Here is a 22408-nt window from a genome sequence, read left to right as displayed (position 1 = left end):
TTTTACCATTTTTTTAGAGACAGATAGAGCTTTCTTTTGGTAGCATTTAATCACCACTGAATTTTTTATTTTTTGCTAAACAAACCAAAATCAACTGAAAATGTTGAAAAAAACAAACATTTTTTCTTAGTTTTTGTTATCAAATTTTGTAAATAAGTGATTTTTCTCCTTCACTGATGTGTGCTAATGAGGCTGCAGTGATGGGCAATGACAGGCATCACTCATATGGCACTGATAGGTGGCAATGACTGGCACTGGTAGGCACTGACAGCTGGCATTGATGGACACTGACAGGTGGCACTGCTGGGGCTACACTGATCATCAGGACACACTGATCATCAGTGCCCTGATTATCAGTGTACATGTCCCCTGTGAGGAATGCAGATTACCGGCTCTCCTCACGAGCAGTCAGCGTAACCGCTCGTGAGGAGAGAAATGCCGATAACCAGCATTTCCTTATTTACATGCGATCAGCTGTGATTGGATACAGCTGATCACATGACCGAGTCGACGTCTTCAGCTCTTTCCGTTGATTGGTGATCCGCTGTGTCCGAGGGGGGGCCCCCGGAGCCGCATACACGTGGTTAGAGTGGGAGGACGTCATATGATGTCCTCCCAGAACGAGAGAACCGCCTTGCTCCCATAATTTCCTTATATGGCAGGCAGGAGGCGGTTAAAGCTGCTGTCACACTGATCCATTTTTTGTTCATTTTAAAAAAGTGGAACAAAAAAATGTATCCCTTTAAATACTATGGAGTTCTTCACACTGATCTGTTGCGCTTCAGTTGCGTTTTTAATAACTGCTTGCTATATTTTTGGTGCATGTTTGATCAGTTTTAAAAAAAACACATCCCTCCATTGAAAAGAACAGAAACCGCATCAAAAACTCAACACACCCGTGGGAAGTGCTTTCTCCAGTGGGGGAAAACATAACGCAAATGCATCAAAAATGCACCACAGCAAAAACGCGAGCAGTATAAAAAGTAGCCTAACAACAGAGTGAACTCCACAATTGTTTTAAGGCCCCTTTCACACTGGCGTTCAATTTGTCCAATTTTCATCCATCTGTTTATGGATGAAAAAACGGACATCAATGCACCTCTATGGAAAATCAGATGTTCAGCCATTTACATCTGCCAACATCCTTTTTTTTTTTTTTTTTTTTTTTAAACAGCTCAAAGCCCTATTTTTGTTGCATTTACAAAAAAAAATAACAGACAAAAAAGCAGATGTAAAAACGGACAAACAGTCCATTTCTTCATTAGTAGATGTAAAAACTGATGAAAAAAAAAAAAATGATGTAAACTGAATCCGTGTTTTCTTTGAAAAACGTGACAGAACTGATGAAACACGCCTGTGTGAAAGGAGCCTTATGAAGCTAATTGCTTTGCTTAAAAGCTCAACTCCAGGGAAAATAAAAATGCTCCCATTCAACAGGCCTGCCTCTGCAATGTAAAGCTTAAATTATCATTTAGGTATAGGACACAGGTCTCCAAACTTTCTAAACATAGGGCCAGTTTACTGTCCTTCAGACATTAGGGAGGCTAGACTGTAGCCATTAGGAGTAGAAATACCCCGAGGCAATGTAAACAATGCCTCAGGCTTAGTGATCAGTGGGAGTAAAAAAAAAAATTATATTCCAAGAGGAATATAGTGTTCTGTCTTTGGTATTAGTGGAAGGAATGGTGCCTCTTTGTTGGTGTCAGTGGGATGAATAGGGCCTCATATTAGTGGGAGCGTAGATAAGGTAGGAGGCGTGCTAGATATGCAGGGACGTCACACTTCAGGTTTTTATAGCATATTTTTTTAAAGTTTGCCGTTCACAGGGTACAAATGGATCCAACGTGTTTCAGGGGAAAAGACACTTGTTGGCACAATTTCTACCCTGTGAACTGTAAACTTCAACTAAATGCTTATGGACCGCCCGATAGCAGATATACGGCTACAAGGCAGCACCTGTGCGCAGAATCACGTATATATATATATATGTCATTTTGCAGTTCCGGGTTGGGGGCGCGCGTGCGCCCTACGTGCACTGCCATTTGCAGCCGCGGATGTCAATCACCGGGTCCCAGTAATTACCCGCAGGCGCCCGGTGATTACCGACAATCACCGACGGGGAGGAAAACGGTTTTGTTTACAAAATCTGCCACCCTGTCAGCTCGAGCAACGGTCATCCCGATCAGTGTGCTTACAGTGAACCACACATTCCCTGCCCCCTAATAAAACACTCCCAGCACACAGTTAACCCTTTGATCACCCCTCACATTAACCCCTTCCTGCCCAGTGCCATTAGTATAGTGTCAGTGCTTTTTTTTTTTAGCACTGATCACTGTATTGGTGTCACTGGGGTAGTTCCAAGGTAGTTCCACCCAGTGTCAGAATGTCCGCTGCATCCCGCTAAAATTCGCTAATTGCCACCATTACTAGTAGAAAAAATAATCCCATTATCTATACCGCCATTTGTAAACGCTCTAAAACGTTCACGTAAACCAATTTATTTACACGTATTTGGATTTTTTTTCTTTAGCAAAGATGTGTCACAGAATACATTTTGGCCTAAATTTATGATGAAATTTGATTGTTTAAATTTTTTTATTGAACATGTTTAATAGCAAAAAGTCCAAAATATTGTTTTATTTCTCAGAATTGTCGGTCTTTTTTTGCTTATAGCACATTAAATTAAAAATACCACCAAAAGAAAGCTCAATTCGTGGGACAAAAAGTGAGTAAATTTCAATTGGGTGCAGCGTTGCATGACCACACAATTGTCATTTAGAGTAACGCAGCGCTAGAACGCAAAAAAATGGCCTGGTCATGAAGGGGGGGTAAATCCTCAAGAGGGCAAGTGGTTTAAACATTGTATAAAAGCCTGAAGTGTGACATCCATGCATAATAGGAGTGTGCCTACTACCTCATCTACACTTTCCCTGCGGAAAGACTTTACGTCGTTGCCAGCGAGGCAAGAGCCGAGTCCCCATCAGGACCATCTTTCCTTCCACCCTCATTGACGCACAAGATCCCTTTGAAGAGCACCATATCATGGATCACCTTCATAGATACCACACTCCATATTGGTCTAGTGCTGCCTTATACACACTTTTTTCCTCATTAGTGAGAGGAATAGAGCCCCAACTGCCAGAAAAATCAAGCAAAGGTTGGAAACCACCAGTCTAGGGGACAGGAAAAGCATTTTGCTAACCCAATTCTCTACTCTTGCAGCAACTGGTGCTCTCCTAGCTACAGCCAATGTTCGTCTGCATCCTCAAACCCAGTGAAGGGCTACAGAACCTGCATTGGACTTGATGACCTCAGAGAGCATTCAACCACCATGTCATAGTTCTTACAGAACAGTGTAGGAGCAGAAGATCCAACAAGCAAAATTGATTTTCCTGTTCCCCAAGACATAAAAGAGCATTTAACCCTTACAGTTCAGGGGCGGTCCCCCTACAAGGAACCATTTTTGCTTTCTCTGGAGTTCAGCTTTAATCACTTGCCCACCACCCTATAGCAGATGTACTGCTACACGGCGGCACAGCTGCGCAAATTCACATATATATATTGTGACGGAGATCAGAAATATTATTTTATTTTGGTATTGTTTGTTCGAATCGACAAGTGTGTCCAGCAGCCAGCTTGTCTGCTTAGTTGAAATTGGGAGTTCCTTTGCCCGTAGGGGGTGGGAGAGAAGATTGATCCCAGCAGGGAGCACAGAGAGCATGGTGTCCTAGACGTGTCGGCACCGGGGGCTTAGGGCTTGGTCAAATTGAAAGGATGATATAATGTCCCTATGGGGGGAGAATGGGCAGAGTTTGAGTAGAGGATCCAGAGAGCAGCTCATGGCTGCAGGCCTTGCTAGGAAATGCATTGAACTGTGCTTTGCGCACTGCTGGGACTTGTGGTTCTACATTGCCTGTGTGGTCTTGAAGCTGCTGCCAAGACACACAGCCCTCTGAAGACCCGTGAGGAGTTGATGCCCATCTGCGTAGACTTCCTCTGCTGAGGCCACTGCTGGCTGGTGAGTCCCTGAATTGCTACCCTGTGCTCTGACTGTCTGCTGTGTGCCATCCCCTGTGCCGAGGATCCAACCTGGAATTAATCCTTTCCCACCAAAGTTCTGTCCCTCTGTTGTGTGCCACTCCTGTGCTGAGGACCCAATCTGGACTTAATCCTTACCCGCCCGAGTTCTGCCGCCCTGTTGTGTGCCACCAGGACTTAATCCATTGCCTGCTAGTCTTCCACCCTGTTGTCTGCCATTCGGATTTAACCCATTGCCTGCCAGAAACTGCTCCCTGTTGTGTCCCACCCTGTGGTACGGACTTAACTTTGGTTTTGCCAGAACCTTGCTATACTCATTGTGTGCCCTCCAAATCACTCGATAAATGTCTTGTGTGTCCTACTGCTCTCCGCGTGCGTTCTGTTCCACCCACACCTCCATCACACACAAAAACACACACACATATACAAATACATACATATGATTTGGTATTGGCTGCTAGGGATTTCAATCACCAGGTCCCAGCCGGCGATTCCCTGCCAGAACTTGGTGATCGTCAGTAGGGCTGAGAGGGGAGAGATCTATATGTAAACACAGATCTCTCTCCTGTCAGCATGGACATGATGCTTTGTATCCCTCTACAAAGCAGAACTTTACAAAGCAGCATGTCTCCCAAGTAAAACAGCACACAGTTAACCCTTCGATGTTAACCCCTTCCTGTCCAGTGTCATTAGTACAGTGCCAGTGCTTTTTATTAGCACTGATCACTGTATTAGTGTCACTGGGGATGTCAGTAGCAGTTAGTTTCCACCCAGTGTCAGAACGTCTGCCGCAGTCCCGCTATAAGTCATTGATCGCTGCCATCACTAGTATAAAAAAAATAAATAATTCCAGTATATATACACCACCATTTTTAGATGCTATACCTTTCACGAAAACCAATTAATATACATTTATTGGGATTTATTTGAGCAAAGTCATGTAGCAGAATACATTTTGGCCTAAATGTATGAAGAAATTTAAATTATTTTTTATTGGATATGTTTTATAGCTAAAAAATTAAAAAACACAGAGGTGATCAAATACCACCAAAAGAAAATTTGTGAGAAAATGATTAGACATAGATATATTTCATTTATGTTCAGCGTTGCATGGCCGTGCAATTGTCAGTTAAAGTAATGCAGCGCTGTATCGCAAAATATGGCCTGGTCAAGAAGGATGGGGGGGGGTTGGGATCCTCTGGTGGGCAAGTGGTTAAAGTCCTATCCTGACTTGTTAAATTCATGCCTTCCATGCAGTCCCCTGGCAATTATGAGTTAAGAGTTAAACTTAGCTTGTAAGCTCCAAGGAGCAGGGTCCTCCTCTAACCCTCTTGTATTGAAGCTATATTGTCTCCCATTATATTGTAAACCGCTGAGCAAACTGTTGGTGCTATATAAATCCTGTATAATAATAAATGCCCACTTGTCTGAGAGGAATAAATTACAAATACATAACGTACTCCCCCAGCTGCTGCCACTCTCCTCTGCCGTTTGCTAGTAGGATGTAGGCGGATCCTTGCAGACAATGCAGGTCTACTGGTCCTGCACTGATGGTCAGGATGTCAGAGCGCAGTGAAGAGAAGTGTCTTCAAGGGACCAGACATGCAAACAGAATGAAGCTTGTGAGACCGTGGAATGAAGACTGTCAATGTATTCTCCTCTCCCCTTGCCACATTTGCATTTATCCCAAGCAACGTGGAAGGGACCAAGTACACGAGTATACCAGAGAAGGGCAATCATAAATATGTAGTATGGTAAAAACGCTGCTTTATACATTTGCAACCCTTATTCAATGTTCAAATTAAAGTGTTTATTGCTGTTCTACGTCTTCTATTAGCTGTATCACTCATATTCTGGGCTAACAGGCTGTTTGTCACAATATGTTTACACCAGCCGTCAAACTGAGCAGATTCCCAAGGTCCTGTTCGTAGAACATTCGGTAGACACCTACCTCTCTGGATGAAGTTCTGTATATTAACACCTAGGTACTGGCAACCAGACATACCCGGCAGAGGAAGCGGCTAGAAGTCCCTGGAAGTGATGTAATCGAAGGGTGTATAACGGGGGCGGAGCATACAGGGCGTTCACAGAGAGCCCGGCAGAATTCAATTGTTTACGTCTAGTTATACCAATGTGATTGAAACAATGGCGATAGTGTCACTGACGGCGATGTAAGGTGATATCGGGATGCAGGGTCAGAGTCTAGCAGTAGAGGTTAACATGGGGAGGGTATGTAGTGTCAATCATACAGGGTGCTGTGGGAATTTATGCAATGTAAGGGCTCGTTCACACTTGGCTGTTTTACCAACGCTTGCTAAACGCCCCTATAGCGTTTGGCAAGCGTTGGTCCGGCGTTTGCAGAGCGTTTTTTAACGCTCTGCAAACGCCGCATGCGCGGTTTAGTGGCGGTTGCCGAGCGTTAATAACGCCCCACAAACGCCTATAATACAATTTGAGTGGTGTTACCGCTCCGCAAACGCCCCACAACTGCGTCGCAACCGCACCGCAAACGCCGGCCGGGCGTTTGCGGAGCGGCACCATAGACGAGAATAGGAGGCTTCAAAGCCTCCTGACTCGACCAGAGGCGTCCGTTTTGCCGTGACGCGACGCAAACGCTCCCGTTAGAACAGCACCATGTGCTGTAATGTGCAGAATTGGCAGAGGCGTTTGGGAAGCGGTAAAAACGCTTCCCAAACGCCTCTCTGCCGCCTGCACACAAGGCTAGTGTGAACGTAGCCTAAGTCATATAGGGTGTCATCGGGAGGTGTCTACTGTCAGCTGGGCCTGATCCAGCTTGTCTGATGTGAGAGGGTGTTAAAAAATGTCAGAGTTGAAATGGATGCAAGGTCTACAGGGTAGTGCATAGAAGACACTAGGGTAGTGTACAGGGGGGGCAGCAGGGTAGAGAGGGTCAGCAGTTTACAGCAGGTTATCAGGGCAGTGTACAGGGGGTCAGCAAGACAGGCTGATAGGTCAGCAGGGGAGCGTACAGGTGGTAGGTAGGGCACAGAATAGGGGCCAGCGGGCCAGAAGATGGGAGTGTACAAGAGTCAGTGAGGCAGTATACAGGGGTTCAGTAGGACAAAGGAAACAGGTCAACAGAGGAGATGACGGGTCAGCAGGGTGGAGCACAGGGGCTATCAGGGCAAAGGACAGGGGGTCAGAAGAGAAGAGGACAGGGTCAGAACTGCAACATAGCAGCCAGCTATACACTGCAGATTGAGTCTGTGTCTGACTGAGCTATGTGCTGTGTGGTCAGGAGATTTATTGACTGTCCTGTGTGCAATGCCAGGACAAAGTCATCTAGCTCCCAGGGTGAAGATTATTAAGTGTTCTTGCAAGAACACTTATTGCTATCTCACATATATATTATTATAGCAAAATTTACCACGCTAACTCCTCCCGCAGTGTTTACATTACAAAGACAAGTAATATATCAAAACGTGCGGATTGTTCCCGATTAGATTGCTCTTACTTTGTGGAACATTTTGCCAAATGGTTCACGAAATATTGCAGTTTTTGTGGTGAAATTTTCCCATAGGAATGAATGGAGCAACTTCAGTGGGAGCTGACAAAGCTAGAGTGTGAAAGGAAAAATCAGGACGTGATTTCTAAACTGCCATCACTCTGTCATTTTCAAGCCCACCTACACATATCTTATATCAAAATGTTCGGCTATCCCTGCTGCCACTAAAAATGTCCACGGCTAAGACATAGTCCTGATAGTTTTTACAATATGACCATTTGTTTGCAACTCACGCCGCCCATTGGCATTCATTGAATCTCCACTACCAGACACCTGAAATTTTAAGGGACATTTTAAACTGCGACTGTGCCTTCATTTTTAATATTTTAGAGACATACTATGCATCAAAATGTAGGTCTGGTTCTCTTGATTGTCACAATATAAAGTTATTTGCTGTAGCATTTATACTTTTAAAACTACAACCATTTGAAGATGGCAACAGCCAGTGAAGTGAGCAAGTTGGAGCAGTGTGTTTATAAAAATTGCTCTCACCTTGCACTAGAGTGAGTTGCCATAGCAACCCAGCTGTGTCAGCAGAGTGACCAAGGCTACTCCGCCCACTCCAGTTGTAGACTACTGCTACAGGAAAGAACGCTTCACACAATTTCCCCAGAAATTGTACCTTTTCTAGTTATTATACAGTATTCATATAGCGCCAAAGGGTTTGCTCAGCGCTGTACAATAGCAAGGGGGACAGAACATGAAACAAGACATTAACAATACAATACACGAGGGGTTTGAGGGCCCTGCTCTTTCGAGCTTACAATCTGGGAGGGAGGGGAAAGTGGTACAGGAGGAAATGGCTGTAGGGGATGGAGTGGTGGAGGAGGTCAGTTGTTAGGTGAGGGTGGGGTAGGCTTCCCTGAAGAGGTGGGTTTTCAGGGTGCGCCTGAAGGTGAGGAGGGTAGGTGACAGTCTGATGGATTGGGGTAGGGAGTTCCAGAGGATGGGGGAAGTCCTGGAGAAGTCCTGCAGTCGGGCATGGGAGGAGGAGACCAGGGAGCTAGAGAGTAGGAGGTCCTGTGAGGAGCGAAGGGTAGGGTGGTATTTGGTTATCAGGTTGGTTAGGTAATTTGGGGCGGCGTTGTGAATGGCTTTGTAGGTCAGAGTTAGCAGTTTGAATTTGATGCGCTGGGCAATCGGGAGCCAGTGAAGGGATTGGCAGAGGGGGGTGGCGGATGTGGAGCAGTTGGTGAGGTGAATGAGTCTCGCCGCTGAGTTCAGGATTGACTGGAGTGGGGATAGCGTTTGGGTAGGCCTTTGATCAGGGAGTTTCAGTAGTCCAGGCGCGAGATGATGAGGGAGTGTATGAGTTGTTTAGTAGTGTCTGGGGTGAGGAATGTACGTATCTTGGAGATGTTGCGGAGTCGGAGCCTGCATGACCTTGATAGTAATTGGACATGAGGTTGGAAGGAAAGGTTTGAGTCCAGGGTGACACCCAGGACTTTGGCATGTGGGGTGGGAGTGATGGTGGCCTTGTTAATAGTGACCCCAGACCAGGAGCTCGGTTTTGGACAGGTTTAATTTGAGGAAATGGAGCGACATCCAGTCTATGTCGTTCAAGAGGTGGGTGATGCGGGCAGAGAGTGAAGGGGTGAGGTGGGGGGTGGAGAGGTAAATTTGTGTGTCATCGGCATAGAGGTGGTAATTGAAGCCGTGGGAGTGTATTAGTTTGCCAATGGAGGAGGTGTAGATGGAGAAGAGGGGTCCGAGGACAGAGCCTTGGTGGACTCCGACAGAGAGGGGTAGGTGGCAGTGTTATAGGTGACGCTGAAGGAGCGTTGGGGTAGGTAGGAGGAGAACCAGGAGAGAGCAGCGTCCCTGATGCCAAGGGAGTGCAGATTAGTAAGGAGGAGAGGGTGGTCGACTATGTCGAAGGCCGCGGAGAGGTAAAGGAGCAGGAGGACAGAGTAATGGCCATTAGCTTTGGCGGTTAGCAGGTCATTGGTGATTTTAAGTAGGGCGGTTTCGGTGGAGTGTAGGGGACAGAAGCCAGACTGTAGTGGATCAAGGAGGTTGTTATCAGTGCGGTGGGTGCTTAGGCGATTGTAGGCCAGGCGCTCAAGGAGCTTGGAAGTGAATGGTAGCAGGGAGTTGGGTCTAAGGTTGTTTAGGTCAGTGGGGTCAAGGGAGGGTTTTTTGAGTATGGGGGTGATGTACGCGTGCTTTAGAGGGGAGGGGAAAGTGCCAGTGGAGAGGGAGAGATTGAAGATGTGGGTGAGGGAGCGAATGATGGAGGAGGGGGTGACTGGAGGAGCTGTGAGGGGATAGGGGGCAGGTGGTGAGGCTGGCTTCAGTGAAGACCTTAGAGACCTCCTCAGTGGTAGCTGGGCTGAAGGAGTTGAGCGTTGGGGAGGTGATAGTGTGCGGGGCGTTAGGTATAGTGGAGGTCGGAGGAGGGGAGGGTTTAGGGGTTGATGGAGAGAGGGGGGCTAGGTGGAGAGGTAGATTGTGAGTTGACAATGTCCTTATGGATTGCGTTAATCTTGTTTTGGAAATGATTGCCAATCTCGTGGGCGGTGAGTAAGGTGCTGAGTGGAGGAGGGGGGGGGGAGAGCAGGGATTTGAATGTGGAGAAGAGCCGACGAGGACAGGTGGAGAGGGTGTTGATAAGGGTTATGAAATAGGCTTGCTTGGCGGCGTGGAGGGAGGTGGTGTAGGTGAGGAAGGCGGCTTTGTAGAGGGAGAACGCGCGAAGGGATCTGGTTTTGCGCCATAAGCGCTCCAGTGCGCGACTGCGTCGTTTGAGTAATTTCGTGTAGTCGTTTTGCCAGGGTTGAAGCGGTCGGGGTCTGGTGTTACGCGTGGATAGGGGTGCCAGGGAGTTGAGGGCAGCCGACAGTGATTCGTTGTACACAGTAGTGGCCAGGTCAGGGCATGACAGAGGGAGGATACAGTCATACAGACGGTCAGCTGCCGGGTGGAGATGGGTCAGGTTGCGGAGGTTACGGGTGATGGTTGGACGCTTTGGGGGGGGGAGTTAAGGGAGGGGGAGGTGGTGGTCAGAGAGGGGGAAGGGGGTGTTAGTGAAGTCGTGGGGGGTGACCCATTTCCACCCAGTATAACCCCCCCCTCCCAGCACAACTATTTACCCCCCCCAAGCCCACCTCCAATGCCACCAATTCCCCCCTCTTAGGACAAATCTCCCTCACCCAAAAAAATCACCCCTTCGTGCACACATTCACTTTGCACTCAAATTTTCCATCCGAGCACAAATCTCCCCAAAATTCTTAGCATAAATCCCCCGTCATGGAAATTTTGTATTGTTGGTCGAACTTTAAATGTGTCATATATTCGTGTTATTCATATGTCTCTCGTGTGGCTTAATTAAAGCTCTGAAGGCTGCAATTGGGCCATGCGCATGTACAATGTATGTATTACAGTACTCAGCTCGGTAATGGATGAGATGGCAGATCTGTGCTTATAGACCGGCGTGTATACCACCACGGCATTCGATGCGAATGCCGCTGGCAGTAGACCGCGGGCCTGTATCCACATATCAGCAGCATAGTACCACATGGACTCCGTGCCGCAAGGCGCCAAGCGGTACGAACTCCGCGTGTAGGCTTATGCATATCTTACAACCCATTACCAATCTGAACTGTATCCGGATGGATGTGTTTTAATAAAGATCGTATCGGGCCCATCCAGGTACAGACTGATATTTCTAGGGAATGCTTGTACAGAGAATGAACATACTGCTAGGAGCTGGAACAAGAGATATGCTCTCCATAGAGGGCTCATGGGGGGAAGGGGAGGAGATATGCTCTCCATAGAGGGCTCATGGGGGGAAGGGGAGGAGATATGCTCTCCATAGAGGGCTCATGGGAGGAAGGGGAGGAGATATGCTCTCCACAGAGGGCTCATGGGGGGAAGGGGAGGAAGTCTGCTGACCTCAGAAGGCTCATGGGGGAGGACCAGTGACAGATAATAGGAAAGGCAATGCTCCAATCGGAATGTACATCCTGTGTATAGGCACTCCCCATTGCATTGTTCTGTGGGAGGGGTTTTGACCTTATTCATGTGGGGGGAGCGTGTGTGTATTTGTAATAAAACCAAAGGGGAGAATGAAAATTGCCCTTATGTGAATTGCAACACTAGCCTTAGAGTGTCGTGTGATGATTCTAGGGTAACGGAGCTCCATTCACCCACATTTCAACAGAAGCTAACCCATTTGGATGGGCAGGAATCGTGTAGTTTAGCTGCAGTCGTGGTAAGCGAGATTCGCACAGCTTTATGGGAGATTTCTGCGCATCCAACTGCGAGTACTCACGGTAAGGAGAAATTCGTTAAAGCGAATTTCCAAGACAGTTTGGCGAGCCTGGTGGATACTAACGTGTATTCTGGGATAGCTAACTGAGCACGAGGGGGGAATGAGCCATCATGAACTAGCAAAAAGTATGCCGGCATATTTCAGGTCTCTCTGCCATTAAGAGGATCGCTTTTTGCGCGTTCGTGTGGCTGATTTCGCTCTCTATTAGCTAACAAGAATTACCGCTTAGCAAGGACCTAGTTTTGTCCTAAAATCTTGATCTGTGGGTGAAAGACAAGGGTTTGTCTCTGCTGAGAGCAGCAGAGGGGTGGGTTTGGTTGGCTGGATTTGGTCAAGTTTAAAAATCTTCCAACCAAAAATTAAACGGGTATATGTTTTAGCGGGTAAAAGTTGTTGCATAGTGTTAGGTAAGTATTTGTGGGTTGTAGGTACTGTGGTGATTGCTTTACCCCCCTCCACGTGAGGTAATTATTACAGTGCTGAAAGGCTTAGGTTAATTGTTAACTGTTGTAAGATCTTTGTGTGTATATAGTCTGTGCAATGTTTTGTGGTACTACTGCTCCCAGCAAGCATGCAGCAGGGGGTCCTTTCTGTTACATGTGCATGTTAGTGTGATATGTTGGTGTTTTATGTCCGTTCTGTGATCGTGCCAAATTGTGTTGTATGTGTGCTGTATATTGTTGTGTAATTGTCCAGTGTATGTTCTGTCCAAAAGTCTGTTTTTTATGTAAGAGGTTAGAGGCAATTTATGAGGCTAGTGTTCCCATGTGCTCCTCTGTGGGGGGCCATTCTAGTGTCTACCATGTGCTCCTCTGTGGGGGGTCATTTTCTTGACTAACCACATGTGCTTTCCCTGTTGGTGGCCATTTTGTTGACTGCCATGTGTTCCCTGTTGGTGGCCATTTTGTTGACTACCACATGTGCAGTAATCTCTATGCAATGTGCATGAAGTTTCCTATATGCATTTGACCCATTTTGTGTTTTTTAATCCAAATTTTTACAGTTTAAGTTGTTTGCTTTTAGCTTTAAATTTGCGTATTGCCGGCCAATTTAAAGTGTGTTAAGCGAGTTTTTCCCTCGCGTGTTCCACATTTAGTGAGCGCAGTGAAGTCTGGGTTTTTGCACATAGATTTCTTGTATAGTGATTATGTTTTTCTTGTGTTTTTCCTGTTAAAAGTAGTTCCTTATTGTAAAGCGGGTTTGTTTTAAGCTGCTGCGTCACGTGTTTCACATCCAGCAGACTTTTTGTGTAAACGGTTTTAGGTGGTTGCAGCGAAGATTGCGTGTGTAACGTGGATCGTTTAGCGGTGCTGGTATGAGTGATTTTTGCGTCAGCAACAAGGTTACTTTTGGCGCAGTTTTTCGGTTTACCTCTGTGTAATTGTTTTACTGTGAAATGTCCCGTGTTTTTCATAAGGATCCACTTTGTCCTTTTTAACAGTTTTTCAGGTTGAAAAGGGGTTTTTCTGTGTGTATTAGGAAAGTTTTTTCTTTACACAAATTTCCTAAAGGTCAGTTAGCAGGTTTCCGGCCAACCAGTGACCCCTAAGTAACATCCAAGAACCCCTCTTTTTGTTTTGACTTGTGTTAGCTACTGTGTGCAGGGAGAGAAAAGCCACTTTCATCATTGTGCGGTGTGGCCTGCCAAACACAGTGGGTGATGAGAACCACATAAATTACGCTGTGCGAGTGGGCGGTCCAGGGAAGTGTAACGCTTAGCCTGGTTACCACAAACACATTGGGTGGTCAGGATCACATAAATTGCGCTGTGGGAGTGGGAGGTGTGCTCTCAGTCTGACCGCCACTTGATGCGCTTCGGGTGATCGATAAGAATCACATAAATTACGCTGTGCTGGGAAAGTGGTGGAATCAGGCCTCTTGGTAGGATCCCACCGAGTGCTCCAGGGGGTAAACAGGTACCCGGACGCGGGATATATACCAGTGACTAGTCACGATGGGCAGTAGTCAGTCCATGAAGAGAGAGGGGGAACCAGCCCTCTTCAGGGTAAGGACAGCTGCACAACTGATGAAGGTGAGTTTTTAGGGGGGAAGTCTACAGAACCCCTCAAAAGGTGGAATAAATGGTCGAAGGGTACCAGATGGGAAATTCCCCGGGAAGGTACATTTGACACATGGAGGTGGGAAAAATTCATCTCTGAATTTGAACCAAGGATGCAGGCGTCAGAACTAGAGATCGCACAGCTATGGCTTCACAGGTCAATCCAATTAGGGAAGCAGGGCATACATAAACTGGTGTCTGTCCGGAAGAACCAGGTGATGTATACCTGGCCTCCAGAGGGAATAAAACAGGAGGATCCAGTGTCAGAGGTGGAGGAAGCTCTTTCAGGGCTGACTCTACTAAGGCAGGCAGGATCAGGGTCTGCTGGGGTTCCCGAACAACCAACAGTGGCTGAGATAAGTATAACTGCACTTGTCTCTTCTGTTAGTGATGTCACTCTTGACGTACCTTCCGTGTCTTCTGTCTCTATGCCTCAGCCTCTACCTCTACCTCTCCCTTCTCCCTGCTTCACCCCAGCTCCTTCTGTTTCCAACTATGAAGCCTTCTCAACAACCGATTTGCAGACTACGTGTGAATCAAGGGGAATAGACACCCTGTTAAGAAACAGGGCGGATTGCATCAAAGCGCTACGAACCACTGATTAGACCCCTGCCCCCCAGCTATACCCTGATCTGAGGGACCTCAAACCTGAAGGTGCAGTAAGCGAGGTGGTTAATCTAAGCCCACCGATGAAACTGGGCCAGCCCTTGCACTCTTCCCGGACCGAGGCCTATCCAGTCAGGGTGCAGCAATTTGAAGGTGTTCCCAATGCACAGGGGGAACGGACTTTAGGGGAACGGGTAGTTTGGCATGTCCCCTTCACCCCGGCAGAGATCCGCATTATTCTGGCTGAGCTCCCGGACTATCGAGTCAATCCGAGAGGATTTGCTCGAATGTTTGGACAAAATCAGTTCAGCTATGGTATGAGCGGGTCAGATTGTGCGCAGATCCTGAGGGCAAAGGTGGGCATGGAAGTGGCCAGTACAGTGATTGCAGGGTGCTCTATAACCACTCATGAGGAGATGACTTCGGGGGCAAAGAGTTTTGTGCACAGCTAAAGGCAAAGCTTCCAGAAATGTATGGTGCTACCTCTACTACGGACATGATGAAGCTCACCCAGGGTCCTAATGAGGAAAGCGCCTGCTTCTGGCGCCGTCTCAAGCAGACGGCACTGGATGCGGATCTGGAAGTTGGACCTGATGCTCCAACTGAAGGGGTAAAGGTGACCGCAACGCACATTCTGTTGCGGGCCAAATTTTTGGAAGGCATCAATATTAAAATTCGGGAAAGGCTGGTTCTGGCCCGACCCGAATATAATGAGATGTCTATCCCTGCTATCCTTTCCACTCTTGCGGCAATAGAGAGGGAAATGGATAGAAGAAAACAGGACAAGGCCAAAGTTCTTATGTCCCAGACCCCACACGAAAAAACAAGGGATCTGGGTCACAGGAAGGATAGGCCCCCACCCAGGTGCTTCCAGTGCCACCAAACGGGGCACATGAGGAGGAGCTGTCCCCAATTACCTAAAGGTCGGTGGCAGTTCATTCCTGATGAGTCCTCCGCCCCAGTGACCACCATGGTAAGTAACTCCTATGAATCCTCATAGGAAGTTGACAAATCGGTGTCGGCCCAGATCCATCTTTTTCTAGAGGAATTAAAATATCCCCTCCCTTGCCTCACCGACACCAGTGCAGCAAGAACGGTCTTGCAAAAACAGGACATCCAAGGCAAGGTACCCCTCTCAGGGGAAAGCCCTCCTAACCCCTACTAACCTCACTATCAAACGATGCACTATTCTTAACCCAGCTTCTCTTCTTCCTGTGTTGGAAGATGAGAAGGGGGGGGAGGACAGCAACGACAGTGCTGAATTTTGCAACACGACTAACAATACTAACACCTCTTCTGCTAACATGTCTTCTTTGTCCACTACTAACCTCTCTTCCAAAGGACACGACTGCATTTCTTTGGTGAAACTGGAGTCAGTGGCGATACACCCCATATCACCCCGAGAGTAGCGGTAAGGTTGAACGTCTTAACGGAATCCTTAAAAACAGGATCCAGCTGACGACACCTACCTCACTCAAGCTCGAGGGACGGGACAACTGGGTGCACGCAAGCCACTGCAAGAAGCTTTTCAGCTACACCAGAGAATGAGGGGTGTCATTTTCCTTTTTCTTTTTGTTTGTATGTCTTACATGTGTGTGAACGGAGGAAAAGACGGCAGATACCCCAACCTTTTATTTAAAATGCATCTGCGTTTAGCCAGAACCGCCAACAAAACCAACTGTTGGATATGCTCTAAGCCCCCACCCAGTCATCACATGTCCGCAATGGCCGCTGTTCATGCCCTATATGACATCCACGTCGGCATGAAAAAGCAAGGGACCCCTGGTCAGCCCCCACGTAGACATTTGTCGGTAGAACTTAATGACACATTTTTAGCAGGTAACATCAGTTTTAGCACCAATATTAGCTCTAGCTCCTGTAGGACCCTCGTCAGTCCATTATGGGTAACTGGACAGCTAGGCAGCCCTCAGGTGTGCTTTAACATCAGCTTTGGCACAGGTAACAAGTTTGTTGGGACTACCACCTGTGAGGGAGGTATAACTGTCAATCTGACTAACCAGACATCCCTTCTGAGTAACCACACTGACCGACCAGACCACGTGTGTTGGAAGGACGGATGTGATGTGCAGACTGAGGGAGCAATCCCCCAGTCTGTGCAACTGTTGCTCAGTGCCAGAGGCCGAACGACGAACTCCTCCTGCTCTGCTCTGACAGGTCCATACTATTTTCTGTGTGGTTCGGCAGGCTATAGAACATTTCCCCAGAACGCGAAAGGTTCGTGTGCCCTCATAAAGCTAGTCCCCGCATCCTATGTAGTGATGGATCATGAAGAGTTGATGGTCCACAAGAAGGTAAGGATGGCAGGGAGAGTTCGCAGGGAGCTGTTCTCTGAGGGGGCGACCAGGCATGGGCTTGGTTCCCCTCATGGACAGGATGGGGAATAGAACTTATGAAGCGCCTGAACAATTTTTCTGTCATCGTGGATAGTATGTTTAACGAGACCGTAGAGGCTGTCAGAGAAATTGCCCAAGAACAACGGCAGATGGGAATTTTAGTGCTTCAGGAGAAGATGGCCCTTGATTACCTTTTAGCCGCCAAAGGGGGGTTGTGTGAGTTCATCAGAGAGGATTGTTGTACTTGGATAGAAGACACCGATGACAAGGTCCAGGCCCATATGGACAAAGTTAGTGAACTACAGGGAAAAGCTAGAGCTATAGCTAGTGAGGGTTGGAATCCGTTCAAGGGTTTGGGAGGGTTGGGAGATTTCTTGTTCCCCATCGGATCTTGGTTGAAGGAAGTGGGAGTGTATGTCCTGATGCTTCTCTTTTTCCTCTGCCTCTTATATGCCGCGGTGAGATGTTCCTGTTGCCTCATCGACCGTGTAAGCCAAGCTCGGGCAGACGACCACATCTCCATGCCCGCTCCTGGGATTCCACTCCAACCACTGATCGGCGGAAGACCTCACCAACCAACCACCTTCTCTACAGATTACGTCCTGGCTTCCCTCTAATTTATCTCCCTGAAGACCACATTCTCCAAGACCTCCAAGCAAGCTTCAAGCCTCATCATGGTTTGTGTCTGCGATTTGGAAAACTGTCTGGGTCGAGACCAGCCTTGTGTGGCCCCGTCTGCAGGGGCAATTTGAGAATCTGCTGCTGGATCTCCCCAGACCACCGTGGGATCACAAGCCTTATTCATACCACAAGTCTGTTTGTGGTTTTTGCAAGAGCCTTCCTGTAGTGAAGGTTCCAACGCTCTTGAGGATCATCGCTTCAATCAAGCCTGTTTGCGTCGAGTCTTGTTGTTTCAGGTACCCCGTGGAGCTTTATTCTCAGGGACAACTACAGGAACTCTTTGAGGTTTTGAGACTACACCCATCAAGCTGAAGAAGATCAAGAAGGGACACGAGGAGAATATGATAAAACAGGAGGGAATGTCATGGAAATTTTGTATTGTTGGTCGAACTTTAAATGTGTCATATATTCGTGTTATTCATATGTCTCTCGTGTGGCTTAATTAAAGCTCTGAAGGCTGCAATTGGGCCATGCGCATGTACAATGTATGTATTACAGTACTCAGCTCGGTAATGGATGAGATGGCAGATCTGCGCTTATAGACCGGCGTGTATACCACCACGGCATTCGATGCGAATGCCGCTGGCAGTAGACCGTGGGCCTGTATCCACATATCAGCAGCATAGTACCACATGGACTCCGTGCCGCAAGGCGCCAAGCGGTACGAACTCCGCATGTTGGCTTATGCATATCTTACAACCCATTACCAATCTGAACTGTATCCGGATGGATGTGTTTTAATAAAGATCGTATCGGGCCCATCCAGGTACAGACTGATATTTCTAGGGAATGCTTGTACAGAGAATGAACATACTGCTAGGAGCTGGAACAAGAGATATGCTCTCCATAGAGGGCTCATGGGGGGAAGGGGAGGAGATATGCTCTCCATAGAGGGCTCATGGGAGGAAGGGGAGGAGATATGCTCTCCACAGAGGGCTCATGGGGGGAAGGGGAGGAAGTCTGCCGACCTCAGAAGGCTCATGGGGGAGGACCAGTGACAGATAATAGGAAAGGCTATGCTCCAATCGGAATGTACATCCTGTGTATACGCACTCCCCATTGCATTGTTCTGTGGGAGGGGTTTTGACCTTATTCATGTGGGGGGGCGTGTGTGTATTTGTAATAAAACCAAAGGGGAGAATGAAAATTGCCCTTATGTGAATTGCAACACTAGCCTTAGACTGTCGTGTGATGATTCTAGGGTAACGGAGCTCCAATCACCCACATTTCAACAGAAGCTAACCCATTTGGATGGGCAGGAATCGTGTAGTTTAGCTGCAGTCGTGGTAAGCGAGATTCGCACAGCTTTATGGGGGATTTCTGCGCATCCAACTGCGAGTACTCACGGTAAGGAGAAATTCGTTAAAGCGAATTTCCAAGACACCCCCCTCCTAGCACAAATTCTCCCAATCCCCCCCCATTCCACTTTCTTCCACAAATCCTCCCAATAATCCCCCTTCTTAGCACCCATCCCTCCGTCTAACACAAATCCCCCTCCTAGCACAGATCTCCCTGCTAGTCTCCTACAAATTCCCCTAAATTGCTCCTCCTAGCTCAACGCCCTCCAAAATACCCTTCCCTGCACAGATCCTCTCCCTTTCCAAATCCTTTACGCACTTTTAGCCCGAATCCCCCTCTCATAGCCAAAATCCTCCATCCCCTCAGCCCAAATCGCCTGCCCTCCTCTTAGCCCAAATCGCCTGCCCTCCTCTTAGCCCAAATATTCAGCCCCCTTAAAGCCCAAATTCCCTCAACATCTCCTTGCACAAATTCCCCCAAACCCCCCTTCTAACACAAATACTACCAATAATCCTCCCTCCTGGCACAAATTCCCCCAATCCCCCTTCTAGCATAAAACCCACAATAATCCCCCCCCCGTCCTAGCACCAATTCCTCCTCCTAACACAAAACCTCCCTCCTAGCACAAATCTCCCTTCTAATCCCCCCTCCTAGCACAAATCTAGCACATATCCCCAGTTAATCTCCCTCCTAGCACAAAGCTCTCCAATCTCCCCTTCTAGCACAAATCTCCCCTGCTAATCCCCCTTCCCTATGACAAATTGTGCTCCTCCTAGCACAACAATCTCCAAAGCACCCTTCCCAGCACAGATCCTCTCCCTTTCCAAATCCTCTGCCCCCTTTTACCCAAATCCCCTGCCCCCCCTTAGCCCAAATCCCCCGCCCCCTCTTAGCCCAAATCCCCCGCCCCCTTATTGCCCAAATCTGACCATCTGGCTATACACAGTTTCATTACCCTACCCACATTTCCTGCTGCTAAGAGATGAGCAGTCCTTGGAGGAGATAGAGGGCGGTAATGAAACTGTGTACAGCCTGATGGTCGGAGCGATCCTGTGTCATCCGCTATGGTGCAGCGCTGTTCTGACAGGAGGAGGGGGCAGAGCACAGCATAACACTGCTCCTCCAGGCTCTTTGTGTCACTTTCTGGACTTAACTGATCCAGGTTCCTTTCCCTTGTCCCGGCTCTGAGTGTGGATATTGGGGGAGGAGCTCGGTGGTCTGGGGGGGGGGGCACAACTGAAATCTGGGGAGGCGCACAGCTTCCCCCCTAGATCTGGCCATGAGTGTCAGTCATACAGGGTATCATAGGGAGGTGTATGTAGCTTCAGTCATACAGGGTGTCATGGGGGGTGTATGTGGTTTCAGTCATATAGGGTGATATGGGTTTGTATGTAGTGTTGGTTATACAAGTAGCTATGGGGGTGTATGCGGTGTCAGTCATACAGGGTGCCTTGGAGGTGTATTCAGTGTCTGTCATACAGGGTGCCATGGGTAGGTGTATGCAGTGTCAGTCATACAGGGTGCCATGGGGATGTATGCAGTGTAAGTCATATGGAGTGTCATGTAGTGGGGCACCGAAATGAAAATTCTGGTACTGAAACCAAAATGCATTTGGCCGAAACTGAAATTAATATATTTTTCAAAGGCAATTTTTTTTGGAAAAAAATACATTTTAATTAAAAAAAACAGTATATACCACAACTGTTTTGCAAAATATAAAAGATGATATTACGCTGAGTAAATAGATAACCAGTATGCCATGCCATCTCCTTCTACAGGTTACCAGTTTAAAGTTACAGAGGAGGTCTAGTGCTACAATTATTGCTCTTGTTCTATCATTCATGGTGATGCCTCACGTGTGGTTTGAACACCATTCACATATGTGGGCAAAGCTTATGCATGCGGTCATCACTACGCGCAAGGATGGGAGCACTTTAACCACTAGCCTACAGGGCACTTATACCCACTTCCTGCCCAGGCCAATTTCCAGCTGTCAGCGCTGTTGCACTTTGACAATTGCGCAGTCATGCAACACTGTACCCATATGACATTTTTATCCTTTTTTTGTGACAGAGCTTTATTTTGGTGGTATTTAATCACCATTGGGTTTTTTATTTTTTCTTAAACCAAAAAACACTGAAAATTTTTAAAAAAGAACGTTTTTGTTATAAAATTTTGTATATAAATGATTTTTCTCCTTCACTGATGTGCGCTAATGAGGCTGCTCATATATGGCATGGATGAGCACTGACAGCTGGCACTGATGGACACTGACAGGTGGCACTGATGGAGCTACACTGATCATCAGTGCCCTGATGATCAGTGTACATGTCCCCTCTGAGGGATGCCAATTACTGGCTCTCCTCTTGAGCTGTCGGCATGACAGCTCGTGAGGAGAGAAATGCCGATAAACGACATTTCCCTATTTACATGCGATCAGCTGTGATTGGACACAGCTGATCACATGACCTAGCAGACATCTTCGGCTCTTTCCGTTGATCGGTAATCCGCTGTGTCCGAGGGACACAGAGCACCGCCGATCACCGCGTTGCGCACTCCTGGAGCCGCGCATGCACGGTTAGAATGGGAGGACGTCCTCCCAAAACGAGAGAACCGCCTTGCGTCCGTCATTTTACTATATCACGGGCGGGAGGCAGTTAAACAGTTTTTTAAAAAAAACATTTATTTTTATTATTTTTTTAACACTGTCCCTTTTTTAAAAGAAATTTTAACTGCTGCCTGCCCGCCATGTACTGCGGCCAGGCGGTAGCTACAGGCAAAGCAACATACGGGTACGTCGCTCTGACTGTACTAACACGGGGGCGTGCAACACTCTCCACCCACGACTGCTGTGTCTGGCGGACACAGCAGAATGAAGATCTCGGTAGTCTTTTTTTTTTTTTTTTCTCCCCCCTTCATTCAACAGGTGGACTGGGTGATAGGCTGGTGACAGTGCGCACAGACCTTTAGCTAAGCGCTGGGTCAGCCACAACATGTCCCATCCTGGACTAGGGCGGGCAGAGAGTTAAAAGTCTTCAAGGAGCACATATGACCGGGTGCCGGAGTCTGTGTCACAGTTTTACCCAGGCCAACAGCCCCCACTAGGGTGGTGAGGTGGATCTGTCTCAGGAGTGTTACCCGCAACCTGGATCGGGAAGTAGATGCCCCTTCCATGGGCTCAGGTGGGGTGCTGGTACTCCCCGGGGTGGTCAGTCTCTTCTGGGCTCTCCTCCTCTCCAGGGTCTGTTTCTCCTGATACCTCCTGTGGTGAATTGGTTTGGGGTTGGGTACCTTGTTCCCTTGAACCCCTCACTTCCAGTTGCTGGGCTGTGTGCTGCACACACACATCCACCCACCCTGATCCATTCCCTGGATAGATGGCAGTCCCATGAACTATTCCAGAGGGGTCCGTTGGGACAATTCTGCGTAGTCTCCTTCCCCTCCGCCTTACCTGGCTGTGTTATGGATTGGAGGCTGCGGGAGCCATGCGGGGCAGGTATTGATGCCCGATTTTCTTAGTGGGTTTGGAGATTGCTGGTGGGGTAGGGTATGCTCTGGATCCCCACTGTGCC

The 22408-nt window shown here is 47.8% G+C and overlaps 1 protein-coding gene across 3 annotated transcripts in view; it reads right to left on the bottom strand.

The window, feature by feature from the left end:
• Positions 1-6090, bottom strand: part of TBCE (tubulin folding cofactor E) — a 505807-nt gene extending 499717 nt beyond the window's left edge. For all 3 annotated transcript variants that reach the window (XM_089690000.1, XM_089690001.1, XM_089690002.1), the window contains exon 1: positions 5990-6090. The gene's annotated coding sequence lies outside the window, so the exon portion shown is untranslated. The remainder of the gene's footprint in view (positions 1-5989) is intronic.
• Between the last annotated feature and the right edge of the window lie 16318 nt (positions 6091-22408).

Source organism: Staurois parvus, unplaced genomic scaffold (assembly GCF_062004578.1).
Source record: "Staurois parvus isolate SC_StPar_1 unplaced genomic scaffold, SC_StPar_1.0 ptg000509l, whole genome shotgun sequence".
Classification (NCBI taxonomy): domain Eukaryota; kingdom Metazoa; phylum Chordata; class Amphibia; order Anura; family Ranidae; genus Staurois; species Staurois parvus.
The sequence above is the reverse complement of the archived record's forward strand: the minus strand, read 5'-3'. Positions and strand labels throughout refer to the sequence as shown.